Consider the following 24976-nt stretch of genomic DNA (forward strand, 5'->3'; position numbering starts at 1 on the left):
TGGCACTTAGAGATAATAGTCTTTTTAATTGGCTCACTCCCAGTTCGTGTACACCACACTTTGATTCAGTCTTGGGTTTCCTTATGGATGGGCACATGGGGCAGGCCTGCCCCTGGTTCTACTTTAACAATTTCTAGTGCTTGGAGATTAAAAACAATGACAAAAATCTATACAACGGTTTGAGTGCTGAATGACTCAAGCACCCAAATGCTCTTGGGTCTCAGGCACCCAAATGCTCTTGGGGAAACGGGAGCCAAGCAGTATCTAGAGAAAAAGTTCCACATGCGCCCTTCTATCTTTATCCCTCTGGCCCCATGCCTTTGGTTCCCAGTTATAAAATGGCTTTGGAGTAGTCATAATGGCCAGCATTTATTGAATGGTTTCTTTTCTTCAGGTACTGAACATCCATGGCAGACGCTATTCTTTCCCTCTTAGAGATGCAGACACTGAAGCTCAGAGAAGTTGTCCTGCACCCAGTAGGAGATAGAGAGGTACAGGGTAAAAACATATCAACTGAAGGATTTAGCATTTGGGGAAGAAGGAAGAAGCCCAGAATGGAGTACGTCAAAGGCTCCCCAGTGATTGAATTTAAAATTAAAGAGAAAGAAACAGAATTCAGCCCTCTCCACACCCATAACCAAACAGCTCCTTTGAAGGCACCAAGCCTGATGCTCATCCCAACAAAAAGAATGATCTGGAGAGGAGGGCAGAGCTGGTGACAAGAGAACCCCCCAGGCAGCCTCCTCATCTGGCCAGGAGTCCGTGGCTCCCTCCTACAGCTCTCCAGACAGCCTTTCCCACTTGCTGAACCTGCAACTTGAAGTGAGCTCCACTTTCCAAAGTACATTTGTGAACCAATCAAACTAACCCGGGCGGCCAGCTCCATGCTGGAGGTGTGTGCCAGATGAAAGCCAAGAGGACATTTTTAAGAGCCTTAAGTTTATTCATCGGAACTTTAATAAAACAATATGTCCATGGCCTAGGGCAGGTATAATTTTCATAATTTATGGGTCTGTGAGACAGGAAGAGAGCTTGGGGTTTTATTGTGTTTTGCACGATAAATGGCATTCCAATTGTCTACATGATGTTCTTTAAGGACTCTTGTCTGGCAGGAACACAGGCCTTCTGGAGCCCACCTGGGCCTCGAGGCCTGAGGCAAGGGATAATTATGAATACATCTGTATGTGTTAAGCAGGAGATGATTGAAAAACTCCCTCTGTTCCTTCTGTCATTAGAAGACACTTCCTATGCTGACACCTATATTAACATTTAACTGTTGCAAGGGTTGGAACCCTTCCTGTTCCCTTCCTCTCCCACCTTGTCCTCCCTTGGGCCTGCCCTTTTCTTTCCTGTAACTGAAGAGACTCAGGTAAATTTCTCTTGATTGGCTTCCCTCCCATTGGGCATGGTGGAGGGGGTGACAGGACTCTGAACCAAAAAAACACAAAAAAAACCATGATCTACAGATTAAGACAGTGGAACTCTAGGTAATGCGTTGTTTTGGTTTTTTTGTTTTTTTGGTGTGTATATGGGTTTATTTATTTATTTATTTATTTTGTTTTTCTTTTTTTTTTTTTTTTTGAGACAGGATCTCACTCTGTCGTCCAGGCTGGAGTGCAGTGGCATGATCTTAGCTTACTGCAGCCTCAACTTTCTGGGCTGAGGGGAACCGCTCACCTCAGCCTCCTGAGTAGCTGGGACTGTAGGCATGTGCCACCATACCTAGCTTTTTTTTTTTTTTTTTTTTGGAGAGACAGGGGTCTTATGTTGCCCAGGCTGGTCTCGAACCGCTGTTCTCAAACTCCTGACCTCAAGCAATTCTCCCGCCTTGGCCTCCCAGAGTATTAGGATTACAGCTGTGAGACACTGCGCCCCGCCTGGGTGATATTCGAATTGGAATCAGCGGTTAGAATACCTGCAGACTGATTGCTTCTATAATATTAAGCCCTCAGGTAACAGTGGCCAAGTGGCCTTATAAAATAATAATTACAGTAATTATCACTTCAGCACAGATGCATTATCATTTACTTTTTTGTTGGTTTTCTTTGTTTTTGTTTGTTTGTTTTTTGTTTTTTTTTTGAGACGGAGTCTCATTCTGTCTCTCAGGCTGGAGTGCAGTGGGTGGTGTGATCTCAGCTCACTGCAACCTCTGCCTCCCAGACTCAATTCTTCTGCCTCAGCCTCCTGAGTAGCTGGGATTACAGGGTGAGCCACCCAGCCCAACCATCATTTACAATCTTGAAAACAGTCAAATTAGGTTGATGTAATCAGCCCCATTGTATAGAGGAGAAAAGCAAAGGTTGGAGAGATAAAGTCACTTGCCCACCGGCCACACAGCTGATAAGTGGTAGGCCTGGAATTTTCACCCTGAGGATATGCCTCCAAAGTCAGTGAGCTGCTTGCTAAGGCCCTGCGCTTTCAGATCAGTTCAATTCGTACCTGCCCTGGGTTGCTTTCCAGTGTCCCCAGAAAGAGCCTTCCTTCCCACTTGTGCTTCTGTAGAAGTTGATAGAATATGTAGTTTGTATCAACAAATAACACATAGACTAATCAAGATGGGACTTGAGCCCAGGTCTAACCACTGAACAACAACAACACTGTTCTGAAACTGACCTTAGGAAGGATCTTCTATTTCCACACAACATTGCTTTTGGCCAGCTTTCCTGATTTCCTCTACAATAGAAAGAATAATTTGGGCTGTGATGGCCAGAGACTGTTTGGGGAAGGGGCAATAATCTTACAGAGGAGAGAGGGGGCTGTAAATTGCTTCAGATAATTCAAAAAGTCAGGGTCTGACCAGGCGTGGTGGCTCACACCTGTAATCCCAGCACTTTGGGAGGCCAAGACAGATCACTTGAGGTCAGGAGTTCGAGACCAGCATGGTCTCCACTAAAAATACAAAAATTAGCTGGGCATGGTGGCAGGTACAGTCCGCTGCTTGGGTCACCACTCTGCTACCTTCACTAGCTGTGATCTTGGGAGAGTGACTGCCCTTCTAATAATAGTTGGCACCAATAGTAATCCCAACTACTCAGGAGGCTGAGGGGAAAGAATCGCTTGAAGCCGGGAGGCAGAGGCTGGGTGAGCAGAGATCACACCACTGCACCCCAGCCTGGGTGACAGAGTAAGACCCTGTCTCAAAAAAAAAAAAAAAAAAAGTCAGCATCTGGTGGCTTTGTGGAAAAGATGCATTACACAGAGGCAGAGGGCTGCAGATGCAGGCCGCTCCTGCTTTTCCAGGGTCAAAGGCATATTCCTCCTGTGCCAGCCTTGGGGTCAGATGGATGGGGCAGGACCAGAGAGCCGAAGCAGCTGGGGTGTGGTGGATGGGGAAGAAGTTGGGGAACCCCATGTTACAAACAGTGCTCCACTCAATCCTGCCAGGCCACGCCTTGACCATTTCCCTGGCCAGCCCTGGATGACTAAAGCACTCTAAGATGCACATCTAACAGGATTCAAGAACTAGTGTCCATCCAGCCAGGGCCAGTTCCCAGACTATGCCTGGTGTGGGCCTTGGGGCTCTCTGAGAAGTGACTGCTCCTTCCACTGGCCACTCCTTTTGGAACAATATGGTGAGGAAGAGCACAGAGCCTTACAATCCGCTGCATGGGCCACTGCTCTGCCGCCCTCACTAGCTGTGATCTTGGGAGAGTGGCTGCCCTTCTAATAGTAGTTGGAAGATTAGATTGTGACTTTGCACAGCACTCAGCCCAGCATTGACAACTGTTGTTGATATCTGAAAGACGGGAGAGTAGATGATAGAAGAACTCGCCTTTCCTCTCCTCTTAGCCTCAGTTTCGTCGTCTTCAGCCTGGCAGTCTGGGCCATGTAGGCAGGAAGTCACAAACTGTTGGATCACAGTGATTCAAAAACTGTTGGTTGTCATCACTCAGAAATTAAGAGATTTCAAATTCTGATCAAAACTTTTCCTGAAAAATACTGAGAGCTGCCCTGCTGGGCCCCCATTCCCTAAGGCAGCGATGGGCTAGAGCAGAAGGGCAGCTTCCCTTCCCAAACCAGGCACAGCCCTTCAGTCGCCTTCAGTACCTCTCCCAATTAAGTACCAATGCCCAGCTCCCCTGGGCTGGATGCCCGTTGCCATCAATCATTGTGTTTTGCACCTTGATGTCCCTTATGCCTCGCCTGTTTTCCACGCTTCATGCTGGCTAGTGTCAGGTCTGACTGGCCTCCTTGGGCACTTTAACTCAAACCATCATAATGTCCCAGCCCCGGTCTGGTGGCTTCCTGAGGATGCCCACCCCGCAGGCATGGGACTCAGATGCAGTTTCCAGAGTCATCATCCCAGAAAGGACTGAGGTTGTAGAGGCCAGTGGTTCTTAGCTTAGAATTTGTCTGTGTGTTCAGGCATTGGGGGTTACAGAGAGAGGACTGTTGGTGAACCCTTTGATATTATAGATAAATTTCTGTGTTTTTTTGTGTGCTTTTTTTCTGAGGGATACTTTCCAGATTCTCAGAGAGGTAAGTGATCTCCCCGAAATATGAGGGTTCAATCACTGGTTCAGTCCACCTACTTCTATTCGATGGATGGAGATGTGAGACCCTGAGAGGACACAAGCAGCTTGCCCAAGGTCCCACAGAAGCTTAGTTGCAAAACCAAGAATAGGAGCCAGGTTTTCTGTCTCTCTAGGAAATGTGATTTTATGAACCAATCTATAGTGTCTCCAAAAAAAATTCTTTTTTTTTTTTGAGACGGAGTCTGGCTCTGTCGCCCAGGCTGGAGTGCAGTGGCTGGATCTCAGCTCACTGCAAGCTCCGCCTCCCGGGTTCCCGCCATTCTCCTGTCTCAGCCTCCCGAGTAGCTGGGACTACAGGCGCCCGCCACCTCGCCCGGCTAGTTTTTTTTGTATTTTTTAGTAGAGACGGGGTTTCACCGGGTTAGCCAGGATGGTCTCGATCTCCTGACCTCGTGATCCGCCCGTCTCGGCCTCCCAAAGTGCTGGGATTATAGGCGTGAGCCACCGCGCCCGGCCTCCAAAAAAAATTCTACAAAAGTGACATCACCCTTAATGATGTATCAGTAACACTCCCACTTGACCATGCCCTGATTCTTCCTGTTCTGCATCTGGTTCTTTGCTACCATTCCTACAGTGGACCGTGATTTGCTGACTCGTTTGCAGCCTGTCTTCCCCACTGGGGAATAAGCTCGATGAGAGCAGGCAACTTGGCCTCTTCTGTCCACGACTCTAGTGCTTCCCGGACTTCTTCACAATCCACATAAACGTGGTATTTGGGTTGTCCACTGAGGTAAACCAACAAGGTCACTTCCAGGGACACTGATATCCAGAGGCTCTGTCCTCCCCAGGTCTCACCCACTGCCCTGAGAGTCCGGAGGACCAGTAATTTCAATATACCTCACACCTTTTGGGAAGCTTCCAGTACAGCATCTGGCATAGGAGTGGCAGACACTCATTAAATGTATTCAGTAAAGGTATTAATGAATAATAAACTGAGAGGACAGTCAAAAGAGAGTTGGACATGTAGCCTTAAACTTTATTTCTGTCCTAAAGCTATGGCTAGGACCAGGCACAGTGTCTCACACCTGTAATCCCAGCACTTTGGGAGGCTGAAGTGGGAGGATCACTTGAGCCTGGGGAGGTCGAGGCTGTAGTGAGCCAAGATTGTGCCACTGCATTCCAGCCTGGGTGACAGGGAGACCCTGTCTCAAAAAAAAAAAAAAAATTGCTAGGATTATATAGCAGCATTTCCACTGCATACCCATACTGATAGCAGTATAGTACCAGCTTCCATCTTGTATGGCTGACATTTAAGTATTTGCCATGTGCTGGGGTGCTGAGTACAGTGTAAACCAACAAAGTGCTTTCTGTCCCTTTTTTTTTTTTTTTTTTTTTTGAGACAGAGTCTTGCTCTGTCACCCAGGCTGGAGTGCAGTGGCGTGATCTCAGTTCACTACAACCTCTCCATCCCAGGTTCAAGCAATTCTCCTGCCTCAGCCTCCCGAGTAGCTGGGACTACAGGCGTGCACCACCATGCCTAGGTAATTTTTAGTAGAGATGGGGTTTCACCATGTTGGCCAGGTTGGTCTCGATCTCCTGACCTCATGATCTGCCCACCTCAGCCTCCCAAAGTGCTGGGATTACAGGTGTGAAACACTGCCCAGCCAATTTTTGTATTTTTAGTAGAGATGGGGTTTCACCATGTTGCACAGGCTGGTCTGGAACTCCTGACCTCAAGTGATCCACCCTCCTCAGCTTCTCAAAGTGTTGGGATTACAGGCGTGAGCCACTGCGCCCGGCTGCATTAGTACTTTTATAACCCCCGTTTTACAGACGAAGAAACTGAGGATCTAGAAGATGAAACCATATGCCCAAGGTTGTGCAGGCCTGACCCCAGACCCTTGCTTTTCTACACAGCCTCCCACCCATGGACACTGAGAAGAGGCATCAGCAGGGTGTCTTCTGGTTACCAATTATGGGGACTGTTGGTGTGTAGGGGGAAAGGCCTGAGCCAGAAGCCTTGACTGCATTGTAGAATCACTCATGGGCTGTAAAGGTCTTCAAAGCCAGTAGTTTTCAAAACTGAATCTGGTAGATTCCCAGCCCTTAGCTCCCTTCGTCACTTGCCTGTGATTAATACCTTTCAGAAGAATAAAAAGGAGGCCAGTTTAGGTATTTATGCCATGTGGTTCTCCTGGCCCTTCTAAAGCATGTATGGCCACCAGACAGATACATTAAGGATCAGTAATGTCATGTTAAAATAACATGACTATTGCAAAAAAGAAAACGGCAGGAAAAATAAAACTCTCCCCATCATATTCCCAGCTTCAGTGTAACAGTTTGGTATATACCATTCATTCATTCATTCAACAAATAGTGAGTGTCTACTATGTGCTAGGCATTGCCCTTCTATCTTTAAAACCATACATGGGATCATACTGCACCAAGCTGTTCTGCAAAATGCTTTTTTCTGTGTATTTTGTAACAATATACATGGATATTCTTCCACACCTCTAGCTCCACCTTGTCTTTTATAATAGCTGGTATTGTGTTGTAGTTCATTTTATGGTCTTATCACCTCCTCTTTCTACCGTCTCTTGTGACAGGCTCTGCTCTCACACCCAGCCACAAACCTCACCTGGACCACACTAGCCACACCCTCTGCTTGCCCTACCCAGGAAGCCAGTGAGCAAAAACAGGAGCCTTGTTAGGTCCCTGCATGAAGTGGGGTCAGGGGGAAGGGGCAGATACAGGGCAGGCTGTGAGGCACTGAGGGGCACAGGACATTCCCTTTGCCTCAGAAGACCTGCCAAGTGGTATATCTCTGAATTAGGGCAAAATCCTAGATGGTGTGGGATTCACCTTAAAGAACCAAGAAAATAAGCAGGAGAAGACATAAAAGGATAATGCCTTTAAAATGCACAGTTTTGACAGGGCTGTAAGCTTCACATCTGCACAACTTGGAGTATTACACAGTGACCATCATTATTTAGCCAATCCTTTCTTGTCACTGCTCTTCTTAAAACCCTCTAGTTTCTCCCTCCGCTTGCGTGTGGGTTGGACTTAGTAACCCACTTCCAAATAACAGAGTATGGAAAGGAAAAATAGCAACTTTACAACCTGGCAGATGCCACCTTAACCTGGGAGGCCAAGGTGGGCAGATTGCTTGAGTCCAGGAGTACAAGACAGCCTGGGCAACATGGTGAAATTCTGTCTCTACAAAAAAAATGCTAAAAACATTAACCAGGCATGGTGGTGCCTGGCATCTGCCAGTTTAAAAACAGCGAGACTCCATCTCAAATGAATAATTAATAATAATAATAATAAATAAGAAACAAACTTCAGTTTCTTCTCATTGGTTTTAGGAATAAAGTCAGACTTCTTACTGAAGTCTGTAAGACCCTACCTAATCTAGCCCTGCCTACCTCCATCCTTTCCCACCCTTACCTTGTGCCCTTCCCGCACCTCCTATAACTCTCTCAAGAAGCTAAGCAGCTCTTTCCTGCTTCTGAGCCCTTCAAAGGCAGTTTTATTTTTATTTATTTATTTTTAATTTTTTTTTTTTTTTTTTTTTTGAGATGGAGTCTTGCTGTGTCACCCAGGCTGGCATGTAGTGGCACGATCTCTGCTCACTGCAACCTCTGCCCCCTGGGTTCAAGCGATTCTCCTGCCTCAGCCTCCGGAGTAGCTAGGATTACAGGTGCCCAGCACCACGCCTAGCTGATTTTTGTGTTTTTAGTAGAGATGGGGTTTCACCATTTTGGCCAGGCTGGTTTAGAACTCCTGACCTCAAATGATCCGCCCACCTTGGCCTCCCAAAGTTCTGGGATTACAGGCACGAACCACCGCATCAAAGTCAGTTTTATTCACTGCTCTATCTGCAGGTTCTAGACACTACCTAGTTATCCATATTGGTTATCACTATATTGGCTATCAGTACTTTTTTCTTTTCTTTTAATGAAGGAACTCCTCCCCCACTGATAGACATTTACATTGCTTCCACATTTTTGCGGTCACAGCCACTGTGGCAGACACTTCTGTTGATAGCTATCCTTCAATTTTTTTTTTTTTTTTGAGGCGGAGTTTCACTCTTGTTGCCCAGGCTGGAGTGCAATGGCACGATCTCGGCTCACCACAACCTCCGCCTCCCAGGCTCAAGCAATTCTCCTGCCTCAGCCTCCCTAGTAGCTGGGATTATAGGCATGCGCCACCACGCCCAGCTAATTTTGTATTTTTAGTAGAGACGGGGTTTCTCCATGTTGGTCAGGCTGGTCTCGAACTCCCGACCTCAGGTGATCCACCCGCCTTGGCCTCCCAAAGTGCTGGGATTACAGGCATGAGCCACTGCGCCCGGACTTATCCTTCATTTTTTATTGCTACCTTAAGTTTGTTCTGAAGTTCACCCCTTTCCCATGTGACTCAGGGAAGAATAACCCTATTGACATCGCCAGCTGTAAAACCCAGAGGAGTCTTATCAAATGTGACTGTGCCATGTGTGGGCATGTGATGCAATGCAGGCCAATGGAAGGTGAGGGGAAATCTAGTAGGACTTCTGGGAAGTTTCTTTTTTTCTTTTTTTTTTTTTTTGAGATGGAGTTTCGCTCTTGTTGCCCAGGCTGGAGTGCAATGGAGTGATCTCAGCTCACCGCAACCTCTGCCTCCTGGGTTCAAGTAATTCTCCTGCCTCAGCCTCCCAAATAGCTGGAATTATAGGCATGTACCACCACACCTGACTAATTTTGTATTTTTAGTAGAGATGGGGTTTCTCCATGTTCGTCAGGCTGGTCTCAAACTTTCGACCTCAGGTGATCCAACCACCTCAGCCTCCCAAAGTGCTGGTATCACAGGCATGAGCCACCACGCCGGGTGAGCTGGATCATTTTTATGACTGGCAGCCAAAGGCATCCTAACTTACAGAGCTTGTACATTTTTCTGTTTCTTTATAAGGCTGGTGTTTAGAATTATCACAGGGTTGGGAAGGTCTTAACTCGTTGGTTGACATATAAAAAGCTGTGCATATTTAATATATATGTCAATCATACCTCAGTAAAGCTATTGGGGAAAAAAAGTCACCTTGACTATAAGTACAATAAGTCACTATTTTTGGTGGTTGTTTTTTAGAGACAGGGTCTCACTCTGTCACCAGGTTGGGGTGCAGTGGTGCAATCATAGCTCACTGCAGCCTCAAACTCCTAGGCTCAAGCAGTCCTCTCACCTCAGCCTCCTGAGTAGCAAGGAATACAGGTGTGTGACACCATACCTGGCAAATTTTTTTTTTTTTTTTTTTTTTTTGAGACAGTCTTGCTCTGTTGTCCAGGCTGGAGGGCAGTGGCGCAGTCTTGGCTCACTGCAAACTCCACCTCGCAGGTTCAAGCAATTCTGCCTTAGCATCTCAAGTAGCTGTACAGGTACCTGCCACCACACCCGGCTAATTTTTTTTTTTTTTGGGACGGAGTCTTGCTCTGTTGCCGAGGCTGGAGTGCAGTGGCACGATCTCGGCTCACCACAACCTCTGCCTCCCAGGTTCAAGCAATTCACCTGCCTCAGCCTCCTGAGTAGCTGGGACTACAGGTGTGAGCCACCACGCCCGACCATAATTTTTTTAAATTGATTTTTTACCTTGCTATGTTGCCCAGGCTAATAAGTCACCATTAAAAACCCTTCCTGAGATTTTCCTTGGAACTAATGTCACAAAGACATGTTTTAAATGGCTCGATGACTATTTTGTAGACAACCATATTCAGCTCTATATGGTCATCTGCAGCATTCAGAGGGTTGGCTACTAGACTGCCCATAGGTAGTGACTATTCCCCCGCCAACCCCTGACTCAGGTAGAAGAAATGGAAGAGGAGTTCTAGGGTTTTTCAAAGTGTATTCTATTAGTTCTTTTAACAACCCCCTTTTTCTCAAAGGCAAGGGGGAGGGCACACAGCTTCAACTTCTAAAATCTTCCAAAGTGGATCACATGGAATGTTGTCTCTAAAATCAAAATCATATTTTCCTTGTAACTCCAGGAAGGAGGGGGAAGTCAGATCTTAAGCAGGTCTCAAATTAGAAACAGTCCCCCCTCCCTCCATGTTATACAGCCCAAGTCTTTCTCTTGTGGACTTTCAGATTGGAGCCCTGCCAAAAATGTAAGCAAGAATTTGGCCCATTGTTACTTTAAATATCCTGTGTCGCAGGCCATCTAGGAATGTCTAAGTATGGGAATTTTCCTTTTGAGGTCTGGGATGTAGATATAAATAAACCATTTGTTGGATTCTGTCTCCATCCTGCCTCTCCTAGCTTCAGTGGCCATGAATAAGCCAGCCTTGTAAATAACTGTTACCAGCCCACTCCGTGGGGGAGGCCGGAAGCGGAATCCATTAGGATCATTTCCCTTTACTCTTTAACAATAACTTCTCCAGGCCAGGGGAGCTGGGGAGTAGCTATTTCCAAGGCTGCGCCACACATCTCTTGAAAATGCAGTCTGGGAGATCATGGTTTAACCTGATTCATCCTGGCCCTTCTGCCTCCATGTTAAAGTTTGAAGAGCTCATATTTCTGGTAGACTGAATAAGAAGAAAGCTTTATTCCCATCTTCCTTACCACCTCTTCCCCAAAAAGGATCTGCTGAAGTTAGCAGATGACACAGATGACCTGGTGGAGACAGTTTATAGCTGTCTCTCACCTTCTAGCTCTGACTTCCCCAACTTTCTCTGACCTTGGGATGAGAAAAAACCCAACAATCTGCAAGTAGTGCTTTGACTGAGACTAAAGGAGTCTCCCTGCGTCTCAGTTTCCCCATCTGGAAAATGGGGGCAAGAATGACCTCTCTCACATGGACTCTCGTCAGAGGTCAGTGAGAGTCTGTGTATAGCATTTACCATGAGGTAAGAACTCAGTAAAGAAAGAAAACAGAGAGCTGAGGGAGAAAGAGGAGGAGAGGGAGACAGAAATAGAGAAACGGAGGGCAGACAGACAGAGGGGGAACCACAGCGAGATGTGGGGTGGGGGCAAACTGAGCACAGATCTAGAGACACAGGAAGGCAGAGGCTTGAGATGATGTGAGAAGCTCTTGAGGGGAAAAGAGGGACACAAAGTCGCCTTTTCTTGCATAGGGTTGATAAAGCTCCCCAGAGCGCCCACTGCCTGCTGATAAAGGGTCCGGGAAGCTCCACAGCCGAAAAAGGAAAAATTACAACACAGGTCCTGTCTTCTAGTAAGCAGAGATCCAAACAAGAGCAGAGGCAGTGCCTGCTGACTGGCCTTTCCCAAGGGCCTTACAGCTGGTCAACCAGGTCAAGGTCAACCAGATCAACTAACTCTTGACTAAGGGCCCAGTAGGTACCAGTCACAGGCCTGAGCTCAGGCTATGTAAGGAGCAAGACCATTATGGAGGGTCTAGAGCGAAGGCGGCAGACAAGAAGCCAGGTACGTAAGAAATAGATGGTCAGGATAATTTTAAAGAGTAAAAAATGCTGCAGGGAAATTAAATCAGGTGAGAATGTAGCTAATGATGCAGGTCATGGTCAGGGAAGGCCTCTCTTAGAAAGTGATGTTTGAGCTGAAACCGGTTTGAAATTTGGAGGTCTGAGCCTCAAATGTGGTTTTCCCTAGCAGGCTTCCCAGACTTAGTCCTTACACGCACGCGTGCCCATGCACATGCACACTATAAAAAGACCAAGAAAAATCTGCAAGAATTGCTCAAATAACACAAGACAGGGATGAACTGGATCTATAGGCCTAGAGTTTTTCAGAGCTAAAGACGCCTGTTACACGGCATAAGCAAGAGCAGGAAGGGGCTGCCAGGCCCCTGGGAAGCCCTCCCCGGGGAAGGGGCAGGCAGACAAATGGCCCAGATAGAGATCCCCCAATACATGATGTTTTCCTTCCTAATGATAGCGCCCAGCTCACTGAATCACCCAGGCTTCCACTAACAGCGAGAAACTTCACACTTTCAAGCCCTGCAGGCCCCCAACCCACCTCTGCCTTTGCCAGGGGCCACAGGAGATCTACATACAAAGAATAGCTCAGGGATGGGGGGTTCAAGGGGAGCCAGGGAAAGAGTTCCAGGCAGGAAGCCGCCTCCTTGACCCAGGAATACAAATCAGGTTGGAATTGCTGCCTTCAGGTCAAAGCTGCCAAAACAAAGTTAAAGGTGTAAAAACAAAGTGAGAAGGTCACACAGCTATGGGCCTCTCTCTCTCTCTCTGGAACCCAGGGGTGGGGGTGAGGCGTGTGTGTGAAAAATACTTGACTAAAAAGCACTTTTCAACCATTTTAACTGTGGATGTCCCTCTACTGCGATAAAAGAGCGTGAGAAGGGTGGGTGCGCAGCATTTGGCGGCTGCTTTCATTCATTCTGTAAACACGTATTTTTACATGTTTTAACCAAGTCGAAGTCTTGGTTTCTCTCCCGACCTGCTTTTCCTACAGCTTTCCTCACCTCAGTAGAGATTCCATTTACCTGGTAGCTCAGGTCAAAAATCTTGGGCTCGTTCTTGGCTTCTCTATTTCCTACCCTACATCTGATCCAGCAGCAAAATTGTATCGAAAATTAAAGGTATACATTCAAATGATCGGATCTGTTCTCACCACCTCTGCCAAAACAGATCCAGAATCCTATCAGTTCTCACCATCTCCACGTCTGCCACCACCCTCCAAGCCACCATTCCCCCTCTGGATTATCTCTAAACACGTCTCCCCCTGCCTTCCCCAAGGAATCAGCTGAGAGGGTTTACCAGCAGGGTGGCCTTGGGCTACTTCACCCCTCTGCTCTTCAGTCTCTGCATCTGAGCAACGGAGAAAGTAATGGTACCTCCCTCATGAGACACTTGTGAAGATGACATAAAAGAAGTCACAGCCTTCCAAGAATGCCTGGCATATAGGAAGTCCTAGTATTCTGATTTGTCTATTGTTTCACTTACCACACTGGTTGTTTAACAGTCATCTCTGGCTGGGCGTGGTGGCTCACGCCTGTAATCCCAGAACTTCGGGAGGCCAAGGTGGGATGATAACATGAGGTCAGGAGTTCAAGACCAGCCTGACCAACATGGAGAAACCCCATCTCCACTAAAACAACAACAACAACAACAACAAAAAACCCCACAAAATTAGCACAACAACAACAAAACCCCCACAAAATTAGCCAGGTGTGGTGGCACATGCCTGTAATCCCAGCTACTCCGGAGGCTGAGGCAGGAGAATCACTTGAACCCGGGAGGCGGAGTTTGCAGTGAGCCGAGATTGCACCATTGCACTCTAGCCTGGGCAACAAGAGCGAAACTCCATCTCAAAACAAAGCATAACAATCATCTCCTCTCACTAGATTGGGTGCCACTGGGAGGCAGGAGACATACCTAACACCTAGCACAAAATCAGAAGTTACTCTTCTGCTCAACCCCCTCTCCCCACCATCCCCATGGCTTCTCTTTTCCTTTAAAACAGTGTCTAAAGTCCACATAGTGGCCCATAGGCTCCAAGTGACCTGTCCCTGACTGTATCTCTTCCACCCACCCTACCTCTTGCTCACTTCCTTCCTGCCGCATGGCCTTCCTCAGGGTCCTTCCCTCACACTAGCATGTTCTGTCTCAGGGCCTTTGGATGTGCTGATCCTTTGTTCTGGAAAGCTCTTTAGCCACATATTTGCATGGCTCACCACTCCTTCACTTCATTCAGGTCTTTGTTTAGTTGCCACCTCCTCAGAAAAGCCTTGTCTTTTTTTTTTTTTTTTTTTTTTGGAGACAGTCTGGCACTGTCACCCAAGCTGGAGTGCAGTGGCATGATCTTGGCTCACTGCAACCTCCGCCTCCCAGGTTCAAGTGATTGTTCTGCCTCAGCCTCCTGAGTAGCTGGGATTACAGGAACTCACCACCATGCCCGGCTAATTTCTGTATTTTTAGTAAAGACGGAGTTTCACCATGTTGGCCAGGCTGGTCTCAGACTCCTGACTTCAGGTGATCTGCCTGCCTCGGCCTCCCAAAGTGCTGGGATCACAGGCATGAGCCACCACACCCAGCCCTTTCTGGCTGTCCAAAATAGGACCTCCATGTCCAAAATAGTCCAATTTTCAACCTCCCACCTCCCCCTTAGCTTAGTTTATATTTCATCACCACCTGCTCTTACTTTATATTTACGTTTTCTCTTTAGTTGTTTATTGTCTGTCTTGTCTGACTAGAATGTAAGCTCTCCGAGGGCAAGGAGTTCATCTTTGCTCACCATTATATTCCCAGTGCCCAGGAACCTGGTTTATGGTAGGTGCTTAATAAAAATGTATTGAATGAACAAATGAATGAATTTACTGGGCATTCATGCATGACGGCACTGTGTAAGGCACTTTACATATTATATATACATTTGTTCATCCTCACAATTATCATCACTACAAAGTGTGACTCCCCCCCTTTTTTTTTTGAGACAAGGTCTTGCTCTGTCACCCACTCACTGCTCACTGCAGCCTTGACGTCCCAGGTTCAAGTGATCCCCCAGCCTCAGCTCCCTGAGTAGCTGGGACTATGGGGTGTGCCACCTCATCTGGCTGGCTAATTTTATGTATGTACGTATGTATGTATGTATGTATGTATGTATGTATGTATGTAGAGATGGGGTTTCGCCATGTTGTCCAGGCTGGTCTTGAACTTCTGAGCTCAAACGATCCGCCCACCTTGACCTTCCAAAGTGCTGGTATTACAGGCATGAGCCACTGTGCCCGGCCCATATAAGTCCCATTTTAAAGACGAAGGAAACCAGGTTAAACTCTGAGCTTTGCACAGCAGAGAGAACCTTCCACACACTGCTCCCTCTGCCTGGAATCCCCTGCTTCCTGTTCACTCCTACTTGATGTACTTGACCTTCAAGGTCAACTGGGACATGTTTTCCTCCATGCAGCCTCTCCTGTGTCATGCTGGTCAGGTGTCTCTCTGTCCCTCTTACTGTAGGCTGCCTGGCTTCTCTTCCCACCTCCGACAGCTGGGTGGCTTAGGGAGGTTACTTCACCCCTCTTGCATTTTAGTCTCTGTATCTAAAAGGAGGGAGAAAATAATACCTGCTTCATAAGACAGTTGTGAAGATTAAATAAGGTAAGTAATGACCTTCAAAGAGTGCCTGACATGTGGTAAGTGCATTTGTCTGCATTTCACTGACCATGCTGTGCTATAACTGTTTGTTTAATGTCCATCCCCTTTGCTATGGTTTGAATGTTTGTGTCCCCTCCAAAAATTATGTTAAAACTTAATCCTTGGCCGGGCGCGGTGGCTCAAGCCTGTAATCCCAGCACTTTGGGAGGCCGAGGCGGGCGGATCACAAGGTCAGGAGATCGAGACCACAGTGAAACCCCGTCTCTACTAAAAATACAAAAAATTAGCCGGGCGCGGTGGCGGGCGCCTGTAGTCCCAGCTACTCAGGAGGCTGAGGCAGGAGAATGGCGGGAACCCGGGAGGCGGAGCTTGCAGTGAGCCGAGATCGCGCCACTGCACTCCAGCCTGGGCAACAGCGTGAGACTCCGTCTCAAAAAAAAAAAAAAAAAAAAAAAAAAAAAAAACAACTTAATCCTTGATGCAACAGTATTAAGAGGTAGGGCCTTTAGGAGGTGATTAAATAATGAGGACAGAGCCCTTATGGATAGGATTAGTGTCTATATGAAAGGGCTGGAGGGAACTAGTGAGGTCCTTTTGCCCGTCCATCACTTCCACCATGTGAGGACACATCATTCATCTCCTCTGCAGGACACAGTGTTCAAGACACCATCTTGGAGGCAAAGACCGGGCCCTCCCTCACCAGACACCAAAGGTGCCAGCACCTTGATCTTGGACTTGCCAGCCTCCAGAACTGTGATAAATAAATTTGTATTGTTTATAAAGAACCCAGTCTCAGGGATTTTGTTATAGCAGAACAAATAGACTAAGACTTTCTCTTACTAGCCGAGTGTTACTGGAAGGCAGGACCACACTAACGCTTAATACAATGCATGGCACACAGTGGGTTAATGTCTGCTAAGTCAACAATAGTAATAGTAAAAGCTGACATTCAGGGTGTTCTTTTTATATGCCAGGCCAGATGCCAAACACTTGAAATGGATTAGCTCACCACCTAAGCCTCCCCACAAAACCATGAGGCACTATTATTTTTTTGTCATTTTACAGATAAGGAAACTGAGGCCTTCAAAGTTTAAGCAAATTACCACCCAAATAGTAAATGGTGAAGCCAGTATTCAAACTAAAAGGAAGGAAGGAAGGAATGAAGCAAATCAACTTGACCTTACTATTGGCTTAGCCAACCCAGAGCTCGAGGGGATTAGTGTACACTTGTGTGTAAAAGGGCTGGAGAGCTAATAAACTTGCAGATCTCCCACCCTGAATCCCTAACCTCCCTCTGGCTCCAGCCTAAGTAATACAATGGCAGCTAATTGCTTCCTGCTGCCCTGATGCTATCTCTGCCTATCAAGCACCCAGCTTGGGGTGGGGGTGCAGATCTCATTTTCCCCTAGAGACTTGTCTTTGTTCACCTTTGGTTGAGGGCTGGGGGGGATAGTGTGCAAGCCCCGCGGATTTCCTAGCCTCTCCACTTCCCTCTACAACAAATTCCTGCAGAGGAATGTACGTTCGTACCAAAGCCACCTGATGAATAAATCATCAAACCCCGAGGAGCAGAGCCCAGACTACAGCCTCCATCCTCACTCTTTCAAAATCAGGAGAGAGAGAAAAAAAATTCCATCTCCGAACACCACATTGGGGGAAGTTTCCACTTGCCCTGAGTTTCAACCCCTTCAGGGACTGTCGGAAACACACAGCCGATTGCTGCCAGCACCCAGCGCACAGAGCAGTTTGGGCTTGTCCAAGGCTGAAAACAGACTGAGTTGGTCTGGTCTTTCACAAGTGGTCCTGTTAGCCTGGGAAATGGGTGCTGAGAAAATAATAGTAAATGTGTTGCTTGAAGGCCACAACACAGGAGAGATGGAGTGGTCCAAAGAATATGGGTTTCAGGGTTGGCCTTGTGTTCAAATCCCAGCTCTGCATCCACTGGGTAGGGAACCTTAGACCAGTTGCCTCATCCCTTCTTCTCTTCAGTTTCGTCATCTGTAAAATGGGTATCATAATTCTCACCTGACATGATTGCTGTTGGGATTAAGAGGGATGCTGGCAGTAAAATATCAAGGACAGAGGAGCTAGAAGGCACACTGTAACAGTTCCATTCCTTCAGAGGGAGAGAGAGGGCCAGAGCGGGGCTAAGCGGAGCTGCTCAGACAAAGGGTCCCCAATCTCTAATACAAACGTACTCTTTTGTTTTTTTTTTGTTTTTTTTTTTTTTGAGATGGAGTCTTGTTCTGTCGCCCAGGCTGGAGTGCAGTGGCGCGATCTTGGCTCATTGCAAACTCCGCCTCCTGGGTTCACGCCAGTCTCCTGCCTCAGCCTTCCATGTAGCTGGGTCTACAGGCACCCGTGACCATGCCCAGCTAATTTTTTGTATTTTTAGTAGAGACGAGGTTTCACCGTATTAGCCAGGATGGTTTCGATCTCCTGACCTAGTGCTGGGATTACAGGCGTGAGCCACCGCACCTGGCCACAAACGTACTCTTTTATCACTGCTCTCCAGGTCACATGGCTGTGACCTGTTGATTATCATTCACCGTCACACTCGTAGGAACATGAGTTTACTTCCAAAGGCCATTGAGATTCACAGTACAGTTTCAAACATGCTCCCTGGACACTGAGTGTAGTGCTCAAGGCTTCTCTTCCATAATTAATTTATCCAGTAAATATTTATTGAGCACTATTTGTCAGGCCTGGGAGCTGGGATGAACCCAACAGACGTGGAGCCTGCCCTCTGGAAGCCTGGCCATCCAATTAGGGGGACAATACCCATTCTTGGTGGCAAAGCTAAATGCAAGGTGATAATGTAAGTTACACTGCTGGGCCCCTTGATTCTGGGTTTTTCATAAAGCCCTTTTATATGGTTGACATGAAATGAAGACACCATTTGTTGAAATGAAGACACAAACACTCTGCAAGGGCATCCACGATGCCCCAGAAGGCGAAGCATGCCATGGTACCGGTCTCTCAAAGCAGCCAACAGAGGCACAGGGCCCTTCCCTATGGGCAAGGCCGCTGGCACTCCAGGAAGTGAGGTGCCCTCCTCACATGGGATTGCTGGAAGAGCCAGGCTGTGCATACTGGCTTTTCTCGATTCCCATGCTGATGTTCTTTCCACGGTGTCAGGGAATTCATGCCAGCATGTCCCCTCTCTGAGGATTTCAGACCATCGACTGGACAAGGTCACTGAGGGCCAGAGTAAGGCTGGGGAAATCAGAGCTTACAGGGCCTTGAATACCAAAAGAACAGTGCTGGTTTTCTGAGCAGGGCAAGCGATGAGTTATGAGCTGTACTTGGGAAAGGGGAGCACTGAAAGGGCAACAGTCATGGGAATTGTACAGTATCAGCGATGGTTGTTGAGTCCAGTGCTCGTCCCACTCCTGCTGTTCCCGAGCTCATTTTAGAGATGAGGAAAAGGAGGACCAGTGAGGATAAACCAATTGCCCAAAGCCACATAGCTGGTAAAAGGGATCTGAACTCACAGCTTGTGCTCCTGGATGCTGCCTCACCATCTGGGTGAGAAGGAATGGGCTAGAGAAAAGGCTGTGGGGAAGGAGGGAGGCTGGTGTGCAATGGAAGAGACCTGCGAGAAATACCAGCAAGAGGCTTGCACCTCCCCACACCCTGGGCTAGGCTAGTGCTGGCGTGGTCCTATGACATGCTTTGCCCTTTCTGCTGTGTCCCCTGCTACAGCACCCTTTCACGCTTTGCAGTCTATTGAAAGCTGGTCCACCCATCCCAAAGGCTCCTCTCTTTCCTTACTTCTCATTGCTCTGATGGCCTCCAGTCCCTAACTCTGCCTTTGAAGCCAGGATCAGGATATGGTTCTGCCACCTCCTGGCTATGCCACCCAGGCTAGTCTCTGGAGCTGTTTCCTCATCTGTCAGAAGGATGTCAGAAGACCTACTCACAGCCAGGTATGGTGGCTTGCACCTGTAATCCCAGCACTTTGGGAGACCAAAGCAGGCGGATCACTTGAGGTCAGCAGTTTGAAACCAGCCTGGCCAACATGATGAAACATCATCTCTACTAAAAATACAAAAAATTAGCCATGCATGGTGGCACCTACTTGTAATCCCACCTACTCAGGAGGCTGAGGCAGGAGAATCACTTGAACCCAGGAGGCAGAGGTTGCGGTGAGCCAAGATCGCGCCACACACTCCAGCCTCAGCGACAGAGCAAGACTCTGTCTCAGAAAAAGAAAAGAAAAGAAAAGAAAAAACCTATTCACTGGAATTCTGTAATAACTAAATGAAAGGCATTTCTTTTTCATTTTCATTTCTCTCATTTCTAAAAATCAAAGAGCACCGTGTGTGTATGATGAGTGGCTTCTCATGAATGTTGCTGCATTGCCACTGGACTGTGTATGTGTGTTTTGTTTTTGGGGTTTTGTTTTTTTTTTTTTTTTTTTAGCCTCTTGTCTGCCCCTCTGTGGTAGACTCCACAGGGAGCCTCTCATGCTGAGGGCTCCACCCTGGGTCTGTCTTGCTGCAGAAATGTTCTGGATACCAGAACGGCCAGCCACAGCCAAGGGGCCAGGCTGCTGGGCCTTCCCCACCACCCGCCAGCCTTTTCCTGAGTCTGGTGTGAGCTCTGGTTTCCGAGGCAGCTGCAGCCCCGCACAGTTCCACAATTTGCCTCCTTCCCATGTAACCCATTTCAGGATTAGCCAGCCAGGAGGTCATAAAATGCAGAAAGGAAGTGGGAGCATCCCACAATTGTAGGAACCTGGGCTCTAAGGGAAGTAACCTGTCTGTAGGTCTGTCTGCCTTTGGGGAAATGGGCCATAAATTGTAGCCTTAAGGGCTGGTGAAAGGATATGAGCTATTTATAAAAAGTCTTGGGCTTTTGAATTGCCTCTTTAAAGAGGCAATAGTTTTCTCTTGGGTAATTGGGGCTTGGTATCAAGGGCTCAAATGTTTCAGCAAACAAAACCCCCAGGACACAGCTGGGGAGAGTGAGGCTGAGGACTGTTTGCAGGGAAGGATAGGAGCCACAGAGAAGGGCCTGGCCGTGAATCCCACGGTCCTGCTGTACATTCCCAGGCTCCACTGTGTACCAGGCCCAGCTGGTCACTGAGCACATATAGATTAATTTATGCCTAAGGATTGTTCTCTTCCTTCAAAAACTAGCAGGTGGGCCGGGCGCAGTGGCTCATGCCTGTAATGCCAGAACTTTGGGAGGCTGAGGCAGGCAGATCACAAGGTCAGGAGTTTGAGACCAGCCTGACCGACATGGGGGAAACCCTGTCTCCACTAAAAATACAAAAATTAACCAGGCGTGGTGGCCCGTGCCTGTAATCCCAGCTACTTGGGAAGCTGAGGCAGGATAATTGCTTGAAACCGGGAGGCAGAGGTTGCAGTGAGCTGAGATCACACCACTGCACTCCAGCCTGGGCAACAGAGCGAGACTCCGTCTCAAAAAAAAAAAAAAAAAAAAATCTAGCAGATGGGCTGGGCACAGTGGCTCATGTCTGTAATCCCAGCACTTTGGGAAGCCGAGGCTAGAGCATCAGTTGAGGCCAGGAGTTCAAGACCAGCCTAGGTGACATAGCAAGACCCTGTCTCTTAAAAAAAAAAAAAAAAAATAGCTGGACATGGTGATGCATGCCTATGGTCCCAGCTACTAGAGAGACTGAGGCAGGAGGATCACTTGAGTCCAGAGTTCGAGGCTGCAGTAAAGTATGATTGTACCACTGTACTCCAGCCTGGGCGATAGAGTCCTGTCTCAAAAACAAACAAAAAACCCAAAAACTCAAACAAAAAACAAAAACTAGAAAGAACAGATATGTGAGTCATGTAAATGTCCCTGGAGGTTTGCAGAAAATGCTGTGACTTTGCACTTGTTTAAAACTTCTACCTTGAACATGACTCCTTAGTCCCTTCTTCTTTTTTTTTTTTGTTTTTGAGACGGAGTTTCACTCTAGTGGCCCAGCTGGAGTGCAACGGCACGATCCCGACTCGACTTACTACAACCTTCGCCTCCTGGATTCAAGTGATTCTCCTGCCTCAGCCTCCTGAGTAGCTGGAATTACATGCACCTGCCACCATGCCCAGATAATCGCTTGAACCCGGGAGGCGAAGGCTGTGGTGAGTTGAGATTGTGCCATTGCACTCCAGCCTGGGTAATGACAGCGAGATTCCATCTCAAACAACAACAACAAAAACACTACAAGTCCACCGATGGGTTATTAATTAAACAAATTGTGATAGAACACATTGGAGTATTAGGCAGTCATAGAGATATTTTTCTAATATGGAACAATCTCCAAGAAAAATAAGTGTTAACTGATGAGTATGACATGCTCCCACTTATGTAATTATACATGAGTTTGTTTGACTGTGGGGAGACTATTTCTGGAAAGAGACACAAGGAATTCCAACATCGCTGGCCTCTGGGGAAGGGATGTATGGAGACTTTTCATGCTATACCCTTTTGTGTTTTTAAATTTTGTATCATGTGCAAGTAACACCTATTCAAGAAAAGAGATAAAGCTTGAAATTTCTTTGTAAATTAAAAAAAAAAAAAAAGGTCCGTAATACCTAGTTTATAAATACAGCAGGAAAGAAAGAAAAATTCAGTGCTCAGTTCTTATGTTTCAGAAGTTTATAGTCCCCCAGCACCCTGTACCACTGCCTTGCACTTATTATACTTGGGGAGATTAATTAGTGAGTCTGAAGTATTTGCTATAACTTATGTTCGCCATAGAGTGTAAACTCCTTGAAGTTATGAATAGTATCTCTCAAATACTTTGCTGTATCTTTTTTTTTTTTTTTTTTTTTTTTTTTTTTTTTTTGAGACGGAGTCTCGCTCTGTCGCCCAGGCTGGAGTGCAGTGGCGCGATCTCGGCTCACTGCAAGCTCCGCCTCCCGGGTTCACACCATTCTCCTGCCTCAGCCTCCCGAGTAGCTGGGACTACAGGCGCCCACAACCGCGCCCGGCTAATTTTTTGTATTTTTAGTAGAGACGGGGTTTCACCGTGGTCTCGATCTCCTGACCTTGTGATCCGCCCGCCTCGGCCTCCCAAAGTGCTGGGATTACAGGCGTGAGCCACTGCGCCCGGCCTACTTTGCTGTATCTCTAGTGCCTGCTGAACAACAATAACAACAATAAAACAAAAACCCTTTTAAAATGATGTTGACCTCTGACAGCCTAAATTCATCCTCTTCCAGGGAGCTTTGCCTGACTGCTCACAAAAATGTCTCCTAATTTTTTTTTTTTTTTTTTGAGACAGAGTCTTGCCCTGTCACCCAGGCTGCAGTGCAGTTGTGCAATCTTGGCTCACTGCAACCTTCGCCTCCCAGGCTCAAGCAATTCTCATGTCTCAGCCTCCTGAGTAGCTGGGATCACAGGCACCTGCCACCACGCCTGGCTAATTTTGTGTGTGTGTGTGGTGTGTGTGTGTGTGTGTGTGTGTGTGTGTGTGTGTGTGTTGAGACAGGGTTTCACTATGTTGGCCAGGCTGGTGTGGAACTCCTATCCTCAAATGATTCACCCACCTCAGCCTCCCAAAGTGCTATGATTACAGATGTGAGCCATTGTGCCCGGCCAAATATCTCCTAATTTTTAATGTCTGCCTGGTTTTCTTTCTTTGATTTATTCAACCAATATTTCTGAGTGCCTACTTAGTGTCAGACACCTCACAGTTCTATCTTGCCATACAGTCTTTTGCTCATATTTCTTTCCTCCTCCATTTGATCACTGCAAGGTACAGGATTTGTATCTTATCCTTATATCTCCTCATTGAACTTTTTAAACTTAATTAAATTATTATTTTTTAAAATTTAAATAAATTATGTATTCATTTATTTTTAATAAACAGCTTGTTCTGTTGCCCAAGCTGGTCTCAAACTCCTGGGCTCAAGCTATTCTCCTGCCTGGGCCTCCCAATGTGCTGGGATTACAGGCATGAGCCACTGCGTCTGGTCTCCTCATACAACCTTGAACATTACCTTGCACATACGAAGTACATGCCAAATATGTTTTTGTCACATAAGTGAGGGGATTACTTCCAATTTATGTTCTAACCAGATGAGTTAATATAAATAACATGGGTGCAAACACTGATTTCCTGTTTAGCCCTCACAGCAGGACATTGAGATCAGCTCATTTTTGCAGACAAAGACACAGGGCAGAGCATCCAGTGACTTGATCAGGTCACACGACTAGTAAGAGGTAGAGCCCGGACTCTAGCCCAGGCTGGCCTACCTCTGGGAACCCTCAGAATGTGGGAGAAGCACCATGTTACCTCCTGTCCAGGCTCCAGGCTCCATTTCTGAGCAGGTCTTGAGGGTAACACAATGGAAAATGACTCCTCTGGTCTCACAGGTAACATTCTGGGGCCTCCTCCTGAGGATAGGCGGTGGCAGAGTAGATTTTTTAAGGGATTGCTTTAATGACAATGGCTATTTTATGCCAATAGTTCGGTCTGGGAACCAGCAAAGAGCACCTTCAGCTGCACCACAAAGGAAGATGTCATAGGTGGGCTGCCAATACTGGGGAAGGGGGCAGTGTTCCCACCAAAGAGGTAGAGGGGTGGTGGGGTAGCAGAGCAGGGGCACAGAGCAAGGGGGAGTGAGAGCTTCGAATGAATAGGGCTCTCTGAGCCTTGTGAAGGCCAGGCAAAGGACTCCGTCATTTAAGTGATAATACCACCAAAGAATCCATCCCAGAACCCAGTTCTGGCCTGGGCAGAGAAAGGGTAGGGGTGGACAGTGCTGCCAGTCAGGGCAGCCAGGTCCCTGTGAGTTTGGAAGTCTGGTCAGGAGCAGCACCACAGAGGGTCGCAGGGGTGAATGGCACAGAGGAATACAGCGAGACTGCAGGACTTGGCGGCCAGACCGATGGAACACAGCTGAATCTCGCACCCCAATAATAAAATGAAAAATTACTAGAAAAGAAAAGCCAGCAAGTGCAATAATCTACCAGGAGCAAGCAGAAAGCCTCCATGTGCAGGTACAACATATGCTTGCTGGCGAATGCAGGCATCTGCTGCAAGCATCATCCTTTGACTCTCTGTGCCAGGCATCATGTGAGACAGTTTGCATTTTTCATCCCATCTCATCCAACAGCCCCGGCAAACAAGGTGCTCTCACCATTTATAGATGAGGAAACAGGCTGTGGCCCAGGTCTCATGGCTGGTAAGTGGTGGAGCAGGTGTTCTAACACAGCTCCATCTCACCTCAAAACACAGGCCTTGGATCCCCAAGTTCTACAAGGAACTTCCTGCCAGATGCGTGCTCAGCACTTAACATGCACGATCTTGTCTAATCCTTGCAGCCACCCAATACCTAGTGTTACAAATCAGGGCCAGGACCAAGGTGAGATGAGTGTGTTTATCACAGCTCACTACAGCCTCGACCTCCCAGTCTTAAGAAATCTTCCCACCTCAGCCTCCCTAGTAGCTGGGACTACATGTGTGCACCACCATGC

This window comes from Macaca thibetana, chromosome 6, assembly GCF_024542745.1.
Source record: "Macaca thibetana thibetana isolate TM-01 chromosome 6, ASM2454274v1, whole genome shotgun sequence".
NCBI lineage: Eukaryota > Metazoa > Chordata > Mammalia > Primates > Cercopithecidae > Macaca > Macaca thibetana.